General features: G+C 35.4%; 1 pseudogene; it reads right to left on the bottom strand.

Annotated features, from left to right (window-relative positions):
* The window catches only part of LOC135733741 (sialoadhesin-like), a 45,433-nt pseudogene extending 25,038 nt beyond the window's left edge, over window positions 1-20,395 (bottom strand).
* Between the last annotated feature and the right edge of the window lie 680 nt (window positions 20,396-21,075).

Here is a 21,075-nt window from a genome sequence, read left to right as displayed (position 1 = left end):
AAGCACATATGTTAAAGACTATTCTATTGTGCATATATCAGAGTCTAAATTGATGTGCTCATATTAAAGTGTTCAGATCTGTTGTTACACTGAGGCCTATGAAAAGCACATATGTTAAAGACTATTCTATTGTGCATATATCAGAGTCTAAATTGATGTGCTCATATTAAAGTGTTCAGATCTGTTGTTACACTGAGGCCTATGAAAAGCACATATGTTAAAGACTATTCTATTGTGCATATATCAGAGTCTAAATTGATGTGCTCATATTAAAGTGTTCAGATCTGTTGTTACCCTGAGGCCTATGAAAAGCACATATGTTAAAGACTATTCTATTGTGCATATATCAGAGTCTAAATTGATGTGCTCATATTAAAGTGTTCAGATCTGTTGTTACTCTGAGGCCTATGAAAAGCACATATGTTAAAGGCTATTCTATTGTGCATATATCAGAGTCTAAATTGATGTGCTCATATTAAAGTGTTCAGATCTGTTGTTATCCTGAGGCCTATGAAAAGCACACATGCTAAAGACTATTCTATTGTGCATATACCAGAGTCTAACCTGAAGTGCTCATGTTAAAGTGTTCAGATCTGTTGATAATTTGAGGCCTTTGAAGAGCACGTATGTTAAAGACTGTTCTACGGTGCATATGCTAAAGACTGCTCCTAGAGTGCACCTATGTTAAAGACTCTTTTAATCTGTGTATGCAAGTCTATCCTATGTGCTTATATTACAAGTGTGTTTGGATCCGTGCTATTGTGAGGCCTATGTAAAGCACGTGTGTTAAAGACTGCTCTATTATGTGTATTCTAGGATAATATGCACATGAAGTTATAAGAGTCTATTGTCATGTGGAGCTAATTATTATGATGGATCGTATAGTAGAGGTCAACCGTTGATAGTTGTTTCGGGATTATAAGGTAAATGTGTCTGGGCCTGGAAATGTTTTTTTTCTTTTTTGTTTCCCTTTTGTGTGATTCTGTTCACTATATAGTTACGTAATGTTGTGCTTAAATCTAAATGCAACTTGTCTGAAACCTAAAATACAAAAGTATAAGCTACTATTTTTTTTTGGTATGTTTTTTTCAACTGGATTTCTTACCATATAAGATTGTGGTAAAATACAAAGTAATTTGATTACTGTGGTGGTTTTTACCCCTGGCGCCCGAACCCATTAATTTCAAAGCCAAATACCGCTACAAGGCTAACAGTAAAGTGCAGAGTAAGTTTTGTTTCTGTAAATCCTCAGCCATGATTTTTACCACTTTATTAAGTTTTGCTTTGTAGAAAGCATTTCTTTAAAGTGAATTTCGTTTTGTATAAATTGTATCTTAATTTTAATAAATGTTTCATCAACCAAATGCATGTATTTAATAAATAAAAAGCAAATATAGAGTATATAATTACTTGCATTGCATTGTTAATTAGAACGCACCTCATCATAAATAAATAAAACCTATATGCCTCATACAAGCATTAAATATCTTTGCTGCATTTGTTCTAGAACAAACACAGTGCGAGACCTGCTTTGGCCGGTGCGTCTTTTACACATTCTGAAGGTGCCCGTTTAGATTTGGAAATACATTACATCTATATTTCAGTGGTAACAGAAAAGGTGATGATGATCATCCTATGTCTTTATTATTACTACCCCAAACTAAAGCACACTCTCTGCGAAGCTGTCATTTTCTTAAATGAGCCGCGGCAATTTTCAAATGAGCTTCACAAACGCCTTTATTTTCAAGTTCAAGGCGATCACCTAGTACCTAAACTATTTCGAAACTAAGCACGGCGCCGCTGGACTTATGTTTCGCGCTGTAGGGGATTTAAAAAGTGTTGTGAGGTCTGTGTGTGAGCCGGAGGCAGAGCGCAGAGAGATGCGAGTTGCGAAATTGCAGGCGCGGCTCTAAATGGCTGTTATTTTAAATAGCATAGCATATTTTAAACTAATAGGCCTATCGGTTAACCGGTTTCAACCGGCTAAAGAGGCTCGGTGGCCGGTCAAGAAATTTTTTCGTTTTCGCCATCCCTAATTGACATCTGGGATGACCAATAATCTTGATGATCCACCCGGAAAACGAAAATCTTCCGCTATACCTTTAAGACAATATAATATAATCAAACCCAGCCTCTGCAGTTTTACAATCTCTCATAAAAGTATCCCTTCTTACAATGTCATTTTTGTGTCCATATGTAATTAGAAATACATTTAAAAATAAACAAAAAGACAATAAGGTTGTCAAGATTGAACTGCTATACATTAGCCATTGAACATTACTGGAGTTATAATAACCATATGGTCATATCATTAAACGTGAACTTAATGTTATTCAAATATCAACAACAAACTTACCACCAAGAAAAAGTATTTCTATGGGCTGTATCTTCATTTGTACCTGTCTACTTGGCTCTGGTTGGTCATATTTATGTCGCTGTGCTAAAAAAAAGAAAGGTTTTAATGATTTCTGAAATGCTTAAGAGAAATGCTTAGTCACACAATAACGACGTTCCAATTACCACACGTGACACCGACATAACGTTACATAAAGAAGCTGGGTTAAAATAAGGACAACTGTAATGTTTTACTTATTCAATATTTAACTAAATAAAGAAATGCGAAAATCTGTCATCACTTACCCTCATGTTGTCTCGTTCATCTCCAAACAAAAAGCGAAATACTTTTTCCCTCGACGTCAAATCCACTAAAACTGCTCACATTTTAAATCGAGTTGTTTTATCTTAGTCCTCTGGTGAAATATGATCGCCGATTAATTAAATAAATACGTTTAATGCAGAGTCGCCATCTAATTTAACAGTTTATACGTTTAATGCAAGCAACCGCATGCACCTTGTGAACTGAACTGAACAAAACAGCTTTCAAATAGTACCGTGACGTGTTACTATGAGCAAAACCAATCAGGTTTAGTCACGTGTGTCACGTGTGTTGTTTGAAAATAAACACTAGCAAACATAAGATTTTAAGCAAATCTTTGAAAAAATAGTTTATTATGCAATCGGAATTATATAATGTTGAAATGCTTGAGGAAAGTTCAATGTGTTAGCTTATAACAATTAATGAATCATGTTTTGAAAAAGTATGTTTTATCCAAATATACTAAAACTTCACTAGAAGTACATTTGTGTTTAGCATATTTCTTAAAAGTGTAATCATGGATATATTTATTACCAGCATACTTCTAGTACACTTAATATAAATACATTAAAAATATTCTTAAGTTTAGCATATTTCTTAAAAATGTAATTAAGTATATATGTATTACCAATGTACTTCTAGTACACTTAATATAAATACATTAAAAATATTCTTAAGTTTAGCATATTTCTTAAAAATGTAATTAAGTATATATTTATTACCAATGTACTTCTAGTACACTTAATATAAATACATTAAAAATATTCTTAAGTTTAGCATATTTCTTAAAAATGTAATAAAGCATATATTTATTACCAATGTACTTCTAGTACACTTAATATAAATACATTAAAAATATTCTTAAGTTTAGCATATTTCTTAAAAATGTAATAAAGCATATATTTATTACCAATGTACTTCTAGTACACTTAATATAAATACATTAAAAATATTCTTAAGTTTAGCATATTTCTTAAAAATGTAATAAAGCATATATTTATTACCAGCATACTTCTAGTACACTTAATATAAATACATTAAAAATATTCTTAAGTTTAGCATATTTCTTAAAAATGTAATTAAGTATATATTTATTACCAATGTACTTCTAGTACACTTAATATAAATACATTAAAAATATTCTTAAGTTTAGCATATTTCTTAAAAATGTAATAAAGCATATATTTATTACCAATGTACTTCTATACACTTAATATAAATACATTAAAAATATTCTTAAGTTTAGCATATTTCTTAAAAATGTAATAAAGCATATATTTATTACCAATGTACTTCTAGTACACTTAATATAAATACATTAAACATATTCTTAAGTATAGCATATTTCTTAAAAATGTAATTAAGTATATATTTATTACCAATGTACTTCTAGTACACTTAATATAAATACATTAAAAATATTCTTAAGTTTAGCATATTTCTTAAAAATGTAATTAACCCCTTAGGTGGCGCAAATACCTTTAGAGTGGGGGGGGGGTGAAATTGTGATATACATCTTCAAATTAATATAACTCTGGCATTTTTTGGTCTAGAAGCCTAATCTTGGTCTTGTTTTAAAGAAGACACTTTGCGGGTTTTCACAGAGGTGAAACGAGGTGAACATATTAAATAATTAAATTGTTATAGCAGTTTATATTTGTTTTAATAAATAGAAATAATTCCATAACATATTATTTTTATAAATAAAATTATAATAATGTAAATGTTTCACAAAAATAATAATGCAAACATGAAGCCATAAGTCTCAAGTAGTTCTGATCCAAATTTCAAGTTAAAATCACAAAAAATGAGGTGTGTGTCACACTTTTAGTGGTTTTGCCAACAACGGCCACTAGTTGTCAACGGTTTGCAGCATACACTTGTCACAAATTATTCAATTACTATCACTGCATTATTATTACTGCAAAAATGTTTTGAAATATGAAAACTACATTCTTAGAGCTTTCCAACAATATATAGTTTGTCAACATTTTTGAAGATTTATAATATGATATTAGAATTATGAATATATAAAATTAATATGCATTCCTATGGGGGGTGGGGTCATATAACTAAAAACTGTCACTACATTATTTCTATCATCAAATGACCTTGAAATATGAAAACTACATTCTGAGAGCTTTCCAGTGATATATAGTTTGTCATGATTTTTTAGGTTTAGAGTTGGGTTTTAGTCTTATAAATACGTAAAAACAAATTAGGCCTACCTGTGGCCCCATGACATTTTAGAAACTGACTCTCATTACGTCATAATTCTCCCAAAATGGCAATGAAATATGAAAACTACACACCTAGAGCTTTCCAACAATATATAGTTTGTCAAGATTGTTTAGGTTTAGAACAGGGTATTAGTGCTATACATATGCAAAAACAAGTTGAGTCCAACTGTGGCAGTGTGACATTTTAGAAACTGACTCTCACTACATCATTATTTTCCCAAAATGGTGATGCAATATGAAAACTACACTCTTAGAGCTTTCCAGTGATATATAGTTTGTCATGATTGTTTAGGTTTGGAACAGGGTATTAGTGTTACAAATATATAACAACAACGTGGGCCAACCTGTATACCCGTGGCATTTTAGAAAATAGCTCACACTATGTCATTCCTTTACCAAAATAGTGATAATAAATGAAATCTACACTCTTTGAGCTTTCAAATGATATATAGTTTGTCCTGATTGGATAAGAATTCAAATGCAAAACACTGAAGTAAATGTTGGCGTCCCGCTGGCGGGACAGTGACATTTATCAGGATATTAATGTTTTGAGGCGCACTCTCTTTAAAATTGAATCAATTACTCTCCCTACATAATTTATTTTATAAAACACTGTTGATATATGTATTCTAGAGGCTTAGACCTTTCCAACAATATATAGTTTGTAGTGATATACATAAAATTTATATGGAAAATATTGACGTAAACTTAGGTGTCCCGTGAGCGGGACAGCGCCACTTATGGAGTTTTAAGTATATATTTATTACCAATGTACTTCTAGTACACTTAATATAAATACATTAAAAATATTCTTAAGTTTAGCATATTTCTTAAAAATGTAATTAAGTATATATTTATTACAAGTGTACTTCTAGTATACTTTTAAAAAATACGTTTAAATGCAATTTAACGTATTTTTAATACACTTCAAATAAGTATGTTGGAAATACAAATGTATTATAAACATACTATTTGTATTTTAAGTATATTTTTAATACATTAAATACTACGTCTTTTTGACCTGGGTTATAAGACATACTAAGATAAGCTAACATCTCTATAGTGCTAAAACACAGTGATACAGCAATGTGATCATGCAGTATAAGTATATATAATATATAAAATTTTAACAAGGTTATTGTTATCTTATGTGATCTTTAGTTACAGACACATCTCTGTGTCATGCCTGCTCTGTCTCTGGCCATTGTTACTTGAAACCTGAGATCTCAAGTTTCTCTGATGGAATCCCAGCACCAGCATTTTTCATGATTTTCACAAAAGTTTAATGCCTTCCAGAAAAGGTTTTTATTTAAATATACAGTTATATACCTTCCCAATTCGTCGGTCATGACATGATGTCATAGTGGCCGACTGAAAGGGAAAAACATTATTGCCCTTATTTACTTTTAAGCATTAAAAGATACTGTAATTCCCACTCATAGCAAATAATGTTCATTGATTTCTCAGAACAAAGTGTATTATGTGAGTATAAATACTTACTCTTTACTGTCACTGTTATTGGTTTACTGTATTCTGTGTAAACCTGAGGGTTTCCTCTTCTGGCTATGCACCTGTACTCTCCTCCATCAGAGACTTGCACAGATCTGATTGTTTTAGTTCCTGTAGTTTCAGTGGTTTCAGTGTTTGAAGGGTTTATGAAGCTAAACTTCCATCCAGTGGACCGATGAACCTCACAGGTCAGGGTAACTGTGTCTCCAATGAACACAGACGTCTGTGGCTGCACAGTCAGAATTGGTTTTACATCTGTCAATACAAAATCAATAGAAGTTGTCAAAGCAAGAATTTGTTACTGTAACTGGTAAAGCATTATTAGTGCATTCATATATTACAGATAAATCTGAAAACTCATACAACTGACGGATAAAAAAGCGATTATCTAGATAATATTTTGGTTTAAATATATACACATCAAAATGTAATTATAATCAAAATATTGAGAGATTTTGAGCTTCCTTTAAAATTTGGCACTATTTAAGCAATTGAAAACGCTATATATAAATGTTGTATCCCCTGTAACAGTAATTGCCACTCGTTCAGTGTCCTATTAAATGATTTTCATTGTGTTTTCTGAGCAAAATTTGAGTATAAATTCTTACTCTGTACGGTCACTGTTATTGGTTTACTGTATTGTGTGTAAACCTGAGGGTTTTCTTTACTTCTGGCTCTGCACTTGTACTCTCCTCCATCAAAGACTTGCACAGATCTGATTGTTTTAGTTCCTGTAGTTTCAGTGAATTCAGTGTTTGATGGTGTGAAAAAGATAAACTTCCATCCAGTGGACTGATGAATCTCACAGATCAGAGTAACTGAGTCTCCAATGAACACAGACGTCTGTGGCTGCACAGTCAGAGTCGGTGTTATATCTGTCATATAAAATCATTGAGAGCTTTGAAGGTTTTTCAACAAGATCTTGCTGTAACTGGTAACAATGAGCATGTTATAGAAATGTTTACATCTTAACAAGTACAATAAGAAACATTTGTCAGTTTTGTGTTGATTCAGAGTTGTTGTCATCTGAAATCCTCATAGGGGTCGTCATCTCTTCATCGCTATCATGTCTGTCCAACTGCCCTGAAAAACTCACATTTGTCCAGGAAACAAGGAGACACAAAGGGCCGTCACAGATAAAGAAATGTGGCATTATTTATTATTCCGTTTGAAAGTGTGATCAAACAGCTATACAGTATTATGAGATATAACTGCTCATATCCCTCCAGAGTCTCTCATTTCAGGATCTCTGCTCTTCTAAGTCAATAGGACATGTGGATGAGATTGAAATTCACCTGAAGTTAACGCTTTAGATTACTGGAAATAAAGCTGTAAATAATTTTCTGTTTCATCCAGAGATTGATTGATTTAAATATATTGTGGGGAGCTGCTGGAATTACTTTTGTGTTGCTTCTGTATTTTAAACTTTCTGAAACAATGTCACCTGAAGATTTTAGAGATGTTAAGGACCACCCCTACTGAAAAATCCAGCAAATACCAGCATAAGCTGGTAGCTGGTTTTAGATGGTAAGGTGGCAGTAGGTGGTCTAAGCTGGTCCTCCCAGCCTGGCAAAGCTGGTGGTTCACCTGGTCTGACAAGTCCAGCTAGACCATCTTAAAAAGTGACCAAAACACAGCTAGACCAGGTTGCTACACCAGCAATACCAGTTGAAGCCAAGCTGGGAGACCAGTTAAAACCAAGCTGGGAGACCAGTTAAAACCAAGCAGGGAGACTAGCTAAAACCAGCTCACCAGTTTATGCTGGCCTTAGCTGGATTTTTCAGTAGTGACAGTTTCAGTTAAAAAGCTTCTTTATTGTTTTACTGAAGCAATGTCACCTATGATTGATTGTCCACAGGGTGAGTAAATTAACAGTAATTTTACAAAATTAACATTATAAATTAATATTAATTCATATGGTTTATATTATTAAAACACTGATCTGTTGTTGCTCAAGGGCGGCTTCAGTTGTGTGTCAAACAGCTTAGGTACCACACTAAGTTTCTTTTTTTGTGCGCTACGTCTAATAACTCTTTAACATCAAGACATTTCATGCTTTATTTTCTCTTTCATGCTTGTTTCTGGGGTGTTACAGAGAATGTTAAGGCAGTCATCTTGTTTTTTGTGTTTTTTTTTGGGGGGGGGGGGGGGGGGTAAGATTGAAAATAGTTTTTAGGTACAGTAGGGGGTTAAAGGTGGTCTCCTGATTGGTCAGTTTGAATTTATCATTTTGGGTTTGGTCACATGGTCAAGGTGGGGAGGATAAAAAACGATGTTTGGAGATGCTCTGCATCTTCTGTTCCACATCTCCCTGTGGGCTGATTTACCATTGGATGCATTTATAGTGTTACCATTTCAATTGAAACTTTAAGTCGGTATTGTTATTAAACCTTTTCATTTATCAATCTGTTGTTTAGTTTTGATTTGATGTTAATTCTAGCAATGCTCTACCACATATTTTGCTATCATAACTGCGCTTATTTCCGTCATTGGTAAGAGTTGCAGAAGGGTGGTTATTGACAAAAAAAATACACAGTTTTATACCATCTTGCTGTTAACATTTCTTCAGTCATTGTGGCGTTAATACAGCTTGACCACTGTAGTAAATCCACCCTTAAAGTTTTTGTGCCGTAGAGAGATTCAAAGCATACAGATCAACATCAACCTATAGAGATGATTGAGACAACAAGCTATTGTCCAAGTCCAACTCATGACTCAAGCGATTACATTGACAACAATGAATATTAGCTGATAAATACATACGTTTATGGAATCAAAAAATTCTTATTTTCTTATGGAATGCAGTGTTACAAATGATCGAAACTCAATTCACTTCTGCAAAGGCAAACTCCACGCCCACATGGCAGCACTGTTGATATTTCTACTGAATGAAACTTAGTGTTATTTCTTGCTATGTGATTTTCTGGGAAAAAATGCTAACTTGGCAACGGCAGTTTTTGTACGCAAAGCCAATGTGTGTGACGTGGGAGGTGAAGCAAGGGGTGACGGTCTGACTGACTGTGACTGACCGATGTTTTACATAAATAAAACAGCACAAGTATGTATTATGGCGGGACAAATTGCATTTTGTTAGCAATGCCCAACTTCAAATGGTCCAAACCCCGACCTACATTTTTCTCATTCCAGAAGCCGTCACACCCGGGTATAGATCACAAAAGCGAACACCATCGCAACTTCCATTTCATGGTGATTTTAAGTTGAAGAGCAGCACAACTATTTGCTAATCACTTCACATTCATTTGTCCTCTGAGATTCAGTAAGCAATATTTATATTTTCTACCATAACTTCAAACAGCTTGTACTGAGCACCAAAGCAGATTAGTTTCAGTTCACAACAGCCTTGTTCTGTTAAAGATTTGCACAAAACTTTAGCGATATTTACTAAATGTGGCTAAAAAAATATTATGAAATGACAGTGTTTCCATTATAGTCTAGTAGCCAACTAGGTGAACCCGGAAATGTTGAGTACACCAAAGTTTTATTGCAGAAATGTGAAGTATGGGTCCCCAGCATACAGAAACTGCCGGATGCTAATTTGCATATGTTGAGCAATTTGCATAATTTGCATAATTAGCAATATTAGCTTAATCGTCCATTTTGACCACATATTTTGCACTAAATGGCCAATTTCTACAATATGTGAGTGGTTTTTGAGGTTTTAGATGATGCTGATTTCATTTCTGGCATTTTCAGATTTTAAAGAGCTAATTTTATTACAAATTTTGATTTATTTATTCATATTTTTATTACTTTCAGTCATGATTTTAGGTTATTTTATGGTAAATACTAGCCTGGTTAGCCAGACCTACATCAAGATGTAAGGTCTGGCAACTCTTCACACAAACGGCTCAATGCAAGGGGCGGAATATAAGGTTGTCCCTCAAAATGCCTCTGCACGCAATAGGATAGCGCTATGACCAATCAGAGCAACGAAGAAGGTGACGTAGTTACCGTAACCAGTCGGCAAAACTCCAAACACATCTTTCTTGCTTAAAAAGGACTTCAGTAGGGTTATTTGCTCTTCTCTCAAAGAAAAACATAAGTCTAAGTCCTCCAGAGTCGCGGCCAAAGCCGCTTCAAAAGAAAGCTGTTCGCCAGCAGCAGCAGCCATTCTTTGTTTTCAAGTAGGAACCGTTGCAGCTCTGTCGTCATCATGTTAAGCCCGCCCCACAGACGCTACACACGATGTGATTGGCCTGACCAAATTTTGGTTTTTGGAGCTGTTAAGTGTATTGTGAGTGCCTAGACTAAACCCTGGCAGCAAATATATTTTGCAGCCGCTAGGGTGCGTCTAGATTTCTAGGCTAGGTAAATACAATAATCTAACATTTCAGAATCATGAGTGCACTTATAAATGTTGATTCACTGTTTACAGGGTATAGTGAGGCTGAATCCCCTCCTGACACTTTTGAAGATTCAAAATAGCTTTTTGGAAAAACAATGAATCTTTGTTAGGCTGAATGTTATGCATTTCTGGATGAAAAAGCAATGCGGGTATTTGACATAACTTGGATCCTGGAACTGTATGATACATAGTAATCGGGTAAACTGAAACTTCGCCAGACGCAAGAGTTAAAACTGAGTCTGGGCAACCCGGGTCAGCTCGCCAAACGCAAGGCTAACCAAGAGGGCTTCACCTCTGCACCAAGGCAAACATGTAAATATGCCATACAAGACAGGCCCCGCAAGTCACTAGGGCCATTCCAGAATGGCAGATGTGCTTTCCAGGTTGGTCCGCAAGTCGCAAAATCAAATGAGGACCCAGTTAAAACTCCGCCAAACGGAAGAGTTAAAACTGAGTCTGGGCAACCCGGGTCAGCCCGCCAGACGGAAGGCTAACCAAGAGGGCCTTACCTCCGCACCACACAAAGCACACACTGGCTAACACCTTCAGGCAAACTGCTATGCCTCACAATTAATAAAAAGGCAGCCTCATCATCTTCACTATTCTCTTCTGTTCTGTCATCATCTTCTCCAGACCCTTCATCTCTTTCTTTGTGTTCTTGGTGTTGTGTAAGTATGCAGTATATACCATCATTGCCTTTGCAGGAACAATAACTGGTACAGCCCAGACCTGCAGCTACACAGCTGGACTTTGCTGATGTACAAGGTTTCAACACAGCTTTGAAACCACAGCTGACAACATCTAACAAAGCAGGAGGAGCAACTGGACTTGAATCCTGTGTGGGCATAAGCAGTTCCTCTCCTTCCTTTAGACCCATCTTCTTGTCCCATCCAAACAAGGTGATATCCACAACCGGTGGATCAGGCTGGTCAGCTGATTTTCATAGTAGCACCTGTAGGTGGGCACGTCTTCCATGAAGGCGCATATTATGTTCTGTAGGAGGTAGTGCTTTCACTGCTGGGGGCCTTTTGCGCTTTCGGTAAATTTAATACGGGCTCCATCCAAGGTTACAGAGTTCCTCTGATTGTAAAGATATTTTAAAGTCGCTATTTTTGCCACTGCATGGTGCAAACAGACACTTCTTTCCTGACATTTCGACTTGATCAAAACGTTTCTCTTTGTTTTGAAAGTACTTAAAGGACAAGTTCGGTATTTTACACTTAAAGCCCTGTTTACAGATTGTTTATGATGAAATAGTGAAATAGCATCTTTTGCAGCGATTTTTGTGTGAGCATGTCAGTGAACACCCCTGACCACTCACTGAGTTTCACGTCTTTGTAAACGAAAGTTTAATGCATTTTAGAAAGGATTGTTCCAGTGCACCATTAAACCCATTGTAGAGGTGTGAGGTGAAACACAAACACCCAAAAATTCTCAGGGCAGCCGCATTTGTCGAAATTTCAGCCAAAACCGTTCTATTTCATCATAAACAATCTGAAAACAGGGCTTTAAGTGTAAAATACCGAACTTGTCCTTTAAACCTAGATCCGAATGGTTAAATTAATACTACACGACAACTTGAGAAAGCAGCAAGAACACTGAATATCAAATGTTTTTAATCCATTCCTGATCAAATCACAAGAAGTCTGAATTTAAAAAAAGAAGAATACAAATTTTTTTAATAATGGTAACTAATTTTTGAACACCAGATTCACTCACAAAATGGATCTGAATAGAAATTCACAATGTACTGAACAAAACTGTCATTATAACTCATTATAACCTTTTATCTTAATGTGAAAACATAAATATGATATAAGAATATAAAAAAATCTGCAAGGATAATTTCGACTTTAAAAATAGACTATGCTCCTTTGCTTCACAACATACTTATTGTATATACAACAGCTCACTGCAACAGCTTATTTGCATAAAAACATGACCAGACCTTAAGAAATGTAAACATATTGAGGTTATCAACATTCACATCAAAGAGCATGAGTTCTTGTGATTCTGAAATGTGAGAATATAGTGTTTACCATAAAAATAACCTAAAATTTTGTTCGGAATTAATAAAAAAGTGTCTAAATTAATCCAAATCTGTTATAGAATTACCATTTTGAAGTCTGAAAGTGGCAGAAATGAAATCAGAATCCTCTAAAACCTCTAAAACCACTTACATATTGTAGAAATTGGCCATACAGTGCAAAATATGTGACCAAAATGGACAATTAAGCTAATATTGCTAATTATGCTAATTATGCAAATTGCTCAACATATGCAAATTAGCATCCGGCAGTTTCTGTATGTTGGGGACCTAAACTTCCCATTCATGCAATAAAACTTTGGTGTACTCAACATTTCCGGGTTCACAATGGGGCTCTATGGGCTGGCTACTAGACTATTAATCAATGTTATGCCACTAAAACATTTTTTTTTCTTTCACTGTAAGTCATTTCCTGAAGGGCGTGTTTGACTTTATATAACACCAACATGCAGATGACATCAAAATAATACAAAAACATTTCAAGAATTTTAATTCTTTTTCTACAGAATAATACAAATTACAAAACAAAATTTAATCAATCAAACACATATTTTAAATTCAAATAAATTAATTCACCTTGAGTTTGTTGAGAGTGGGTGTTTAAAATCAGCACTGTAAAAGAAACAAAGAGAAAAACTTAGGGTTTAAACAAAGCTGAAAATACTTTATTTTATCATCTTCTTGTGTGTGTGTGTGTGTGTGTGTGTGTGCGTGCGTGCATATGTGTGCGCAATCAGTGTTGGACAGCAGCCAAAACAAACTAAACACAACACTCTATCATAGACATTTTTGCCATATATATATATATATATATATATATATATATATATATATATACACACACAAACACACACACACACACACACACACATACATACACACACACACACACACACACACACACACACACACACACACACACATATATATATATATATATATATATATATATATATATATATATATATATATATATATATACCAATAAACATATCCCATCATGCATTATGTTCTGGATGTAAATCATGAGACTTTTGCCCAAACCTTGAGAGATGATGCAGAAACTTTTGTAATTGTAAGTTAATAAATGGATATTACAAATTTTTCTGCAAACAGTTATGTATTTTGTAAAACATTTTCATCCAAATCCTGGGCCAGCTAACTGAGTTACTGCCCAGTTGTCTTTTTTTTTTTTACATGTAAATATCTGCAGTGTGTTAAAATCTACGTACTTTGAAGCTTTGAAAACATTGGTGCACACAGCTAAACCGTATGTTCTTGCTATCTCTGAATCCGGGCTTAAAAAGGAAACACAGATCTTGACATCTTTATTCCAGATTATGTGTTTCGTCAATACAAAGCTAGAAGGGGTGGTGGTGTAGCTATGTATGTTAAGGATCATCTGCAATGTACAGTACTGTTGCTCTGTTTAAGTCCGTTCCTAAACAATTTGAACTACTGGTACTAAAGCTAAGGCTTTCAGCTACTCTCTCTCTCTCTCTCTCTCTCTCTCTCTCTCTCTCTCTCTCTCTCTCTCTCTCTCTCTCTCTCTCGTTATGGAGCACCTTCAGCCCCTGCCTCTACACTCACAGCCTTTAGTCAACTCTCAGCTCCATACATATCCTCTGAGTTTTTCCTTATGGGTGTTCTAAATTGGGATATGATCAACCCTCCAGACACAGTTTTGCAAGAGTTTAAACCTAACTCAAATTATTTCTGAGCCCACAAAACCTAATCCTAATTCTTCTTCATGATCCACCCTGATTGACCTACTTTTGACTAACACCCCATCTAATTTTCAAGCTGGAGTTTTCAGTCAAATAACTGATAACTGCGCTATTGCATGTTTACACTCTGGCCTCTTAGTCAAAGGGCCACCAGTAATTGTAACCATGTGCTCTCTGAAAACCTTGGCATCCAAAATTGTCTCCAAGATGTTGCGGCTGTGGCCTGGGACAGAATTAATTCCTTACCCTCATTGGAAGAGGCATGTTTATTTTCAGTTTGATTATGAATAAGCATGCCCCATTGAAAAGATTTTGAATCAAAAATCGATGTAGTCCGTGTTTTTCGTAAAAATCCCTTTGGAGAAAAGCCTGCTCCACCCAATCTCTAGTTGACCAACTGGCCTTTCGTCAATGCAGAAATAAATCAACACAGGCTATCAGATATGCCAAAATCTCTCATTTTAACTCTTTCCCCGCCAGCGATTTTTTTGCCAGACAGCACCAGCATTTTTCATGATTTTCACCAAAGTTTAATGTCTTCCAGAAAATGTTCTTTAAATATATAAATATACAATATATCAAATGAAAGAACAAACCCTCTGCTTTCAAACGAACAAAAAAAATCATCCTACCTTGATTAGTTCTCTTCTTATCACCTCTCAAATATGGGTAGGTTTCTTCAAAAACACAAAATTTTGAGCAAAAAGCTAAGATAATTCTATTTTTGTGAAGGACTTTTGATAGAGATCAGATGCAGAGCGATCTTTAAAACATACACTGAGTTTTTTCTCTGTCAGGTGAGGTGTTACTTCCGGTTTGTATAAGTTGCGGAAGAGCGTCACCTGGTGGATAATAGTGGTAATGCGGAAAGCTAGAAATACTCGTAATTGGCAGCGAAAGAGTTAAAGAGAAATTTAACACGTGGCACTGTTGCTAGGGCATAAAATACGTTTATTTCCTCTCATTTACCAATTTCTATGCCTTTAATGACATTATCATTACTGAAAAGTCTCAGATGGCCTTACTTCTAAAAAATCACTTTATTCATGCAACCCATTAGGTGTGACCCCGAATAGTCGAGGATTCGATGCATTGATATGCGGAGCCTGATTCGACCACCGATCTCACAGTCGAATCTTCGCGGGTGTTATGAAACGAGGATCATACCATTTTAGCAATATGGGGGTGCTCAATGTCTAATTTCACACAAAACTACTGGTTTTGTAAGATTATATTAAGTTATATACAGCCTTTAATTATGATAATGTTGTAAAAAAACGTGAAAAGAAAGAAGCATTAAATAAATACTTTTCTGTGAATAAATCCAACCACCCCTGTGACAGATTTAAGTTTCACTTTCCCTGATCCATGACAGACGAGGAGCATCTTTTAGGTAGGGATTACTTAACAATGTCTGGAATAAGAAAATCTAAAGTGTGGATGCACTTTGAAATTGTTAAAGATTATCCAAAAAAAGTAAAATGTAAGTTGTGCCAACAGCTCATGTCCTACCACTCATCAACAACAAACATTGCTTTCCACTTAAAACAGATAAGTTTCTTACCAATAAAGACGGTTCACTCTTTCATATATAATGGCGCTTTTAATTTACGAAAAGCAGTATCATATGCTGGGACTCAAAATATGTTCGTCTTTTTTCTAGAGCCACCCACAGTATCAGACTGACAATGGCAGTTCATCTAGTAGTAGTACAGGAGCTGCGCCAAAACTAACTCAAAGAAAGCTAGATTTGAGACCGCCATTGTCGGAAAAAAGGAAAAGAGATATCACCGACAAAATTGCGGAGTTTATTGCACTCGACATTAGGCCAGTGAATGTTGTGCAAGGTGAAGGTTTCAAAGAATTAATGCGCACACTTGAGCCAGGATACACAGTTCCCAAAAGAGAGACTGTTATGCATGCGTTGAATGCAAAATACATGCGTCCATACGCGCGGAGGTTTACATTTTAATAAACAATTGCAAAGCAATCAGCCTCACCACAGATATTTGGACCTCCCTGCAAATGGAGGCATATCTTACAGTTACGGCCCACTTTATTACTGAAGCTTGGCAACTGGAAAATTTTGTGTTAGCAACAAAACAAAATGGAGGAAAGTCATACAGCAAAACATTTCACAAACACTGAAAGAAGTCATTTCTGATTGGGACATTCCAGGTACCAAGATCGTTTCTGTTCTTCATGACAATGCAACGAATATGGTTGCATGCACCAATCAACTGGCCCAAGATCCATCATGGGGAAATGTCCAGGGAATCCATTGTGTGGGGCATACACTGCAGTTGTGCATTAAAACAGCACATTAAAGAAAGATCCCTTGTGTCCAGGGTCGCAAAGATGTTCCACAGCATCCCATCTATTTCCATGCCATCAGAAAGAATTTTCTCCAAGGGTGGATTTATTATCAGTAAAACCAGGAGTACACACAATATTAAAAAACTCAAACACACACAAGCAGAGTGAAAGACTGGATTTTTTTCGATCAGGTAGGGTACAAGTGTTTTCAAACATTTCAGCCGTTTCTCATTTTAATTTGCAGTAAACATGTTAGTTAAAAAACTCTCAGTTTATCATTTATTGTTTCAGCAGTTAAAAAGAGAAAGTTCACAATTCTGGCTAAACTTTTATTGTTTAAATAACTTACTTATTTTATTTTTATTTATTGATCACTCAGGGTTACTTAATTTAACGTTTTTTTTTAAATATATGTTCCCCTGAACGTTGACATTTTGCACACATTTATTATGCTCCCTGTGAGTTGATTCTGACTTTATTTTATTTTTCATTAATTTTTTATTATTAAAAGTGTATATTCTGTTCTAATTTAATTCTGTAAATTTATGTTTTTATTGTTTTTCATTCTGTCGATGTTGCGCTGCAGTTATGCATGCTGCTGGCAGAGGCAATTTTGCCGATTTAATTTAATTTCGCAAAATGTGAAAATGTAAATCCTGTCTGCAGTCAGTGTGTTCTTTTCCTCCCTAGGCATGTTTAGGTTTATTTATCAAAATGTTCTTTTATGTATTTGTGTGATGCTCTGTATTTCGACCGCGGCTTTGAATTGTTATGTGAATAAAAAAATGTTTATCCACATTACTTTTTATTTAAACCTAAATAAGAAAGCCATTATCAGTTCGTCTGTCAGTTGGCAAGCAGTTTTGTTCTCTTTATTAAAAGCTGTTGCTGTGTGCAGTGTAAAAGAAAATAACTGACTACCTAGTGTTGTGGCGGCTGGTCACTAGGGGGCGCTGGGGCGCCGCCCCCCAAAGTTGGCCAGAGTAGAAAGCTTTAACATGTTACAAAAAAGATAAATATATAATGCAAATTAATACAAAATAAAATCGTTTAGTGGTGTCATTTCACTGTTAGTCATGTTACCATTTATTTAAAAAAATAAATAATCAAAACTGAGTTCGCTTTGTGTGTGTCATGTTTGTGTGTCTGGGGCGCACCCCTAATGAGGGTCTATGTAGGTTAGTAAAAAGGGTAAAAACATGTGACCTGAGGCTGAGCTCTAATTGGCTGGTTTCGGATCCGCCCTGGGGCGCAGGACTGTGCGCCCCAAACCCTCCCGCTTATGTTGTAAGCAAATCAGAATAGTTTTTTATGTCTTTGACCTCATGTGATGGATTGTTTTCAGAGTCTCATAACTGCGCTGCAGATTGCCATGTAACTGCTAGATACAGTACTGATCAGTGAAAGCAAGTGAAATACCTTGAGATAAAAGAAAACATGATTTTATGCTTATAAAATCACCCTTTTCAAGACGTTCAGTTGAAGAATAAATAAAGGATTAAGGAGTTTGGACCAGATTGAGCAGCAGGAAATGATCATGGTCGAGTTTGCATGCTTTTCCAGGACTTATGGCAAACGGAGTTGGCTAACGTTAGCTGGATGCTATGTAAGTCAAATGCCTTGTATTATTTCCCTGTTTGCAAGAGCTGCCTTTGCGTGGACATGATGTTCAGATAATCCGGTATTTTTCCGTGGCTTGGTCAACTTTATTGCAACGTACTGGTCTGTGATTAGGCAACTTTACTGTGTGTGTTTGCGTGTGTGTTTGTGTGTGTCAGATCGCGTTAACCGAAGCGTAATGTAATAGCACGCAATCAATCTCCAGAACAGAAGTAAAACTGCGTCGTCTTTCTGAGGTAAAAACACAAAATCTAATGACAAGAGATTTTTACACATACATTTTAGTCGCAATAGTATTTTGTGATTTGATTTGTTCATATTTGCCCGTTCAGCACAAATTTTGTGTGTTGTATCGCCTCAGCTGTCTGTCACTGCGAGAAAAAAAATCATTAATCTGCTTCATGTGATGTTAAACATGTAAAGTTATCCACAGTCTCTGTTCATCATATGTTCTCTTCACAAATAAATAAACACATTTGAACTTGAATGCTCGTCTTGTAAGTTCATGATTAGAAATGAACAGGTGAACGAAAACAATTCTTATCATTAAAACATGAAAAGACGGATAATTAACTGTCGGGATTTTCAAATGAAATAGTCTAACGCAAACTCTGGTGTGTGTGTTTGTGTGTGTGTGAATGATTACCATGATTAGTTCATTACTGATAATAAACCCACATTATACTCAGATTTACACATTCATAGTAAATTTATTTCATGATTTAGTTCATGACTTCAACAGTAACATTTTCAGCATTTTAGCTAAGCAGTAATGATATTTATCACCTGATAAACGGCTATTTACAGACCTGCATTACCACAGTAAAAGTTTAATTTCAAGTTTGTATGCGCCCCCCCCCCCCCATTTTTTTAGCACCAGCCGCCACTGGTCGTGCCCCTCCCAGCCTATTCACACCCACATAGATGATTTGACTATCAGTCGACTATAGAAAGATTAGAAAATTTTGATTCAAATATGTAAATCCTTAGTCGGGGACAGCCCTACAACCCATACAATTTCAATGTCAAACCTAAACCCAGTCTCAATGGACACTTCAGTTTCTATATCAAAAGATCTTCAAATTTCTCCATCAAGCAACAGTGGCTTCTCCTTTACACTTCTCTCTACCTCTGAAGTCCAGGATGAACATTTATTCAGATGACACCATTTTGTACTCAGTGTGCCCCTTTCTCATTTCTGCGGCTTCCAGTCTGAGGAGCAGCTTTACCTCTATAAAGCATTTTTTGACAACCTGCACCTACGTATTAACACCAGTAAGACAAAGTGCATCCTCTTTAGCCGAAAACCTTTTACTAAGACTTTGCTTACAACACCTGCATGGCTTTGGAATTTGTCAAAACATATAAATACCTAGGCATCTGGTTGGATTCATCCCTGTCATTCATTACACACATAAATAACCTTCAAGCAAAAGCCAAAGCGAGACTAGACTTTCTTATCCGCAACAAAGCTTCCTGTACTCATGCGACCAAATGCACCCTTGGTAAGATGACTGTACTGCCAATTGTGGACTATGGCGATATTATTTAAAGAATGGCACCAACCACAGCCCTAAAAAACTTGACCGACTCTATCATGTTTTGCTACTAATCCACCTTTTCACACTCATCACTGTGACCAGTATAAACTGGTGGGCTATACATTAACACAAAACCTCTCTCTGGTGTTTGTGCTGTTTAGAGATTTAACACTATTGACACAACTGACTGACTGTTTAATGCAAACATCATTCACTCATACATCATGAGAAGAGCATGAAAAGATTTAGTAAAAATACATGAGCAGTAAATCTCTTGATTCTGTAGACAATGTGACATTAATTGATGTGTAGTTAAATCCATAGAGAGAAGATAATACTCACAGAGAACTAGAGGAAGAGAAATCAACTCCATATTGATCTACTGATGACTGACACTTAAACAATAAACACTCTGTGATAAAAACTCAACACTTCCTCTAGCTATAACACCATGTATAGACCTATAAACAATCTAACTGCTGATATTACCCACAACTCATTGTGAGAGGGAGGTGTTTAGTGATGATTATATGAAGTGATCATTGCATAAGAAATAATGAACGAACAAAAGACAAAATGTAAGTTGTCTTTTGATGTTTGATTATAACAGGATGTGTCAACACAAAAACAACCACTTCTGTTATGTGTTAATATGTCCCAGTACTTTAATCTTTTACTGTACATTTAGATGCATACTGTGTACTTTCACAATAAAAGAGTACATAAATTTAGGGCATAATATAAGTGGGTAAACTGAAATGCAGCATAGATATTTGATATAAAATCCAAAAATGAAGAGTCACAAAAGACTTACATGCAGTTCTACACAAAAAATGTTTGTTTGTGACTTTTTCATCCAGCATCAAATGGACTAAAACTACATTTATTTGTCAATGACTGCAGATAATAATTGTGGTAGTGACCGTGTTTGTAAATTAAAGGAAAAAAATTATTAGAAGCTGATAAACAACTGCTGTCCTTTACACATTGGTTAATACCAAAAACCTAAAACAGAACTGAAACTGAAACATCACTGAGCTCAACTTCTTCCTC

This window comes from Paramisgurnus dabryanus, chromosome 3 (genome assembly GCF_030506205.2).
Source record: "Paramisgurnus dabryanus chromosome 3, PD_genome_1.1, whole genome shotgun sequence".
NCBI lineage: Eukaryota > Metazoa > Chordata > Actinopteri > Cypriniformes > Cobitidae > Paramisgurnus > Paramisgurnus dabryanus.
The sequence above is the reverse complement of the archived record's forward strand: the minus strand, read 5'-3'. Positions and strand labels throughout refer to the sequence as shown.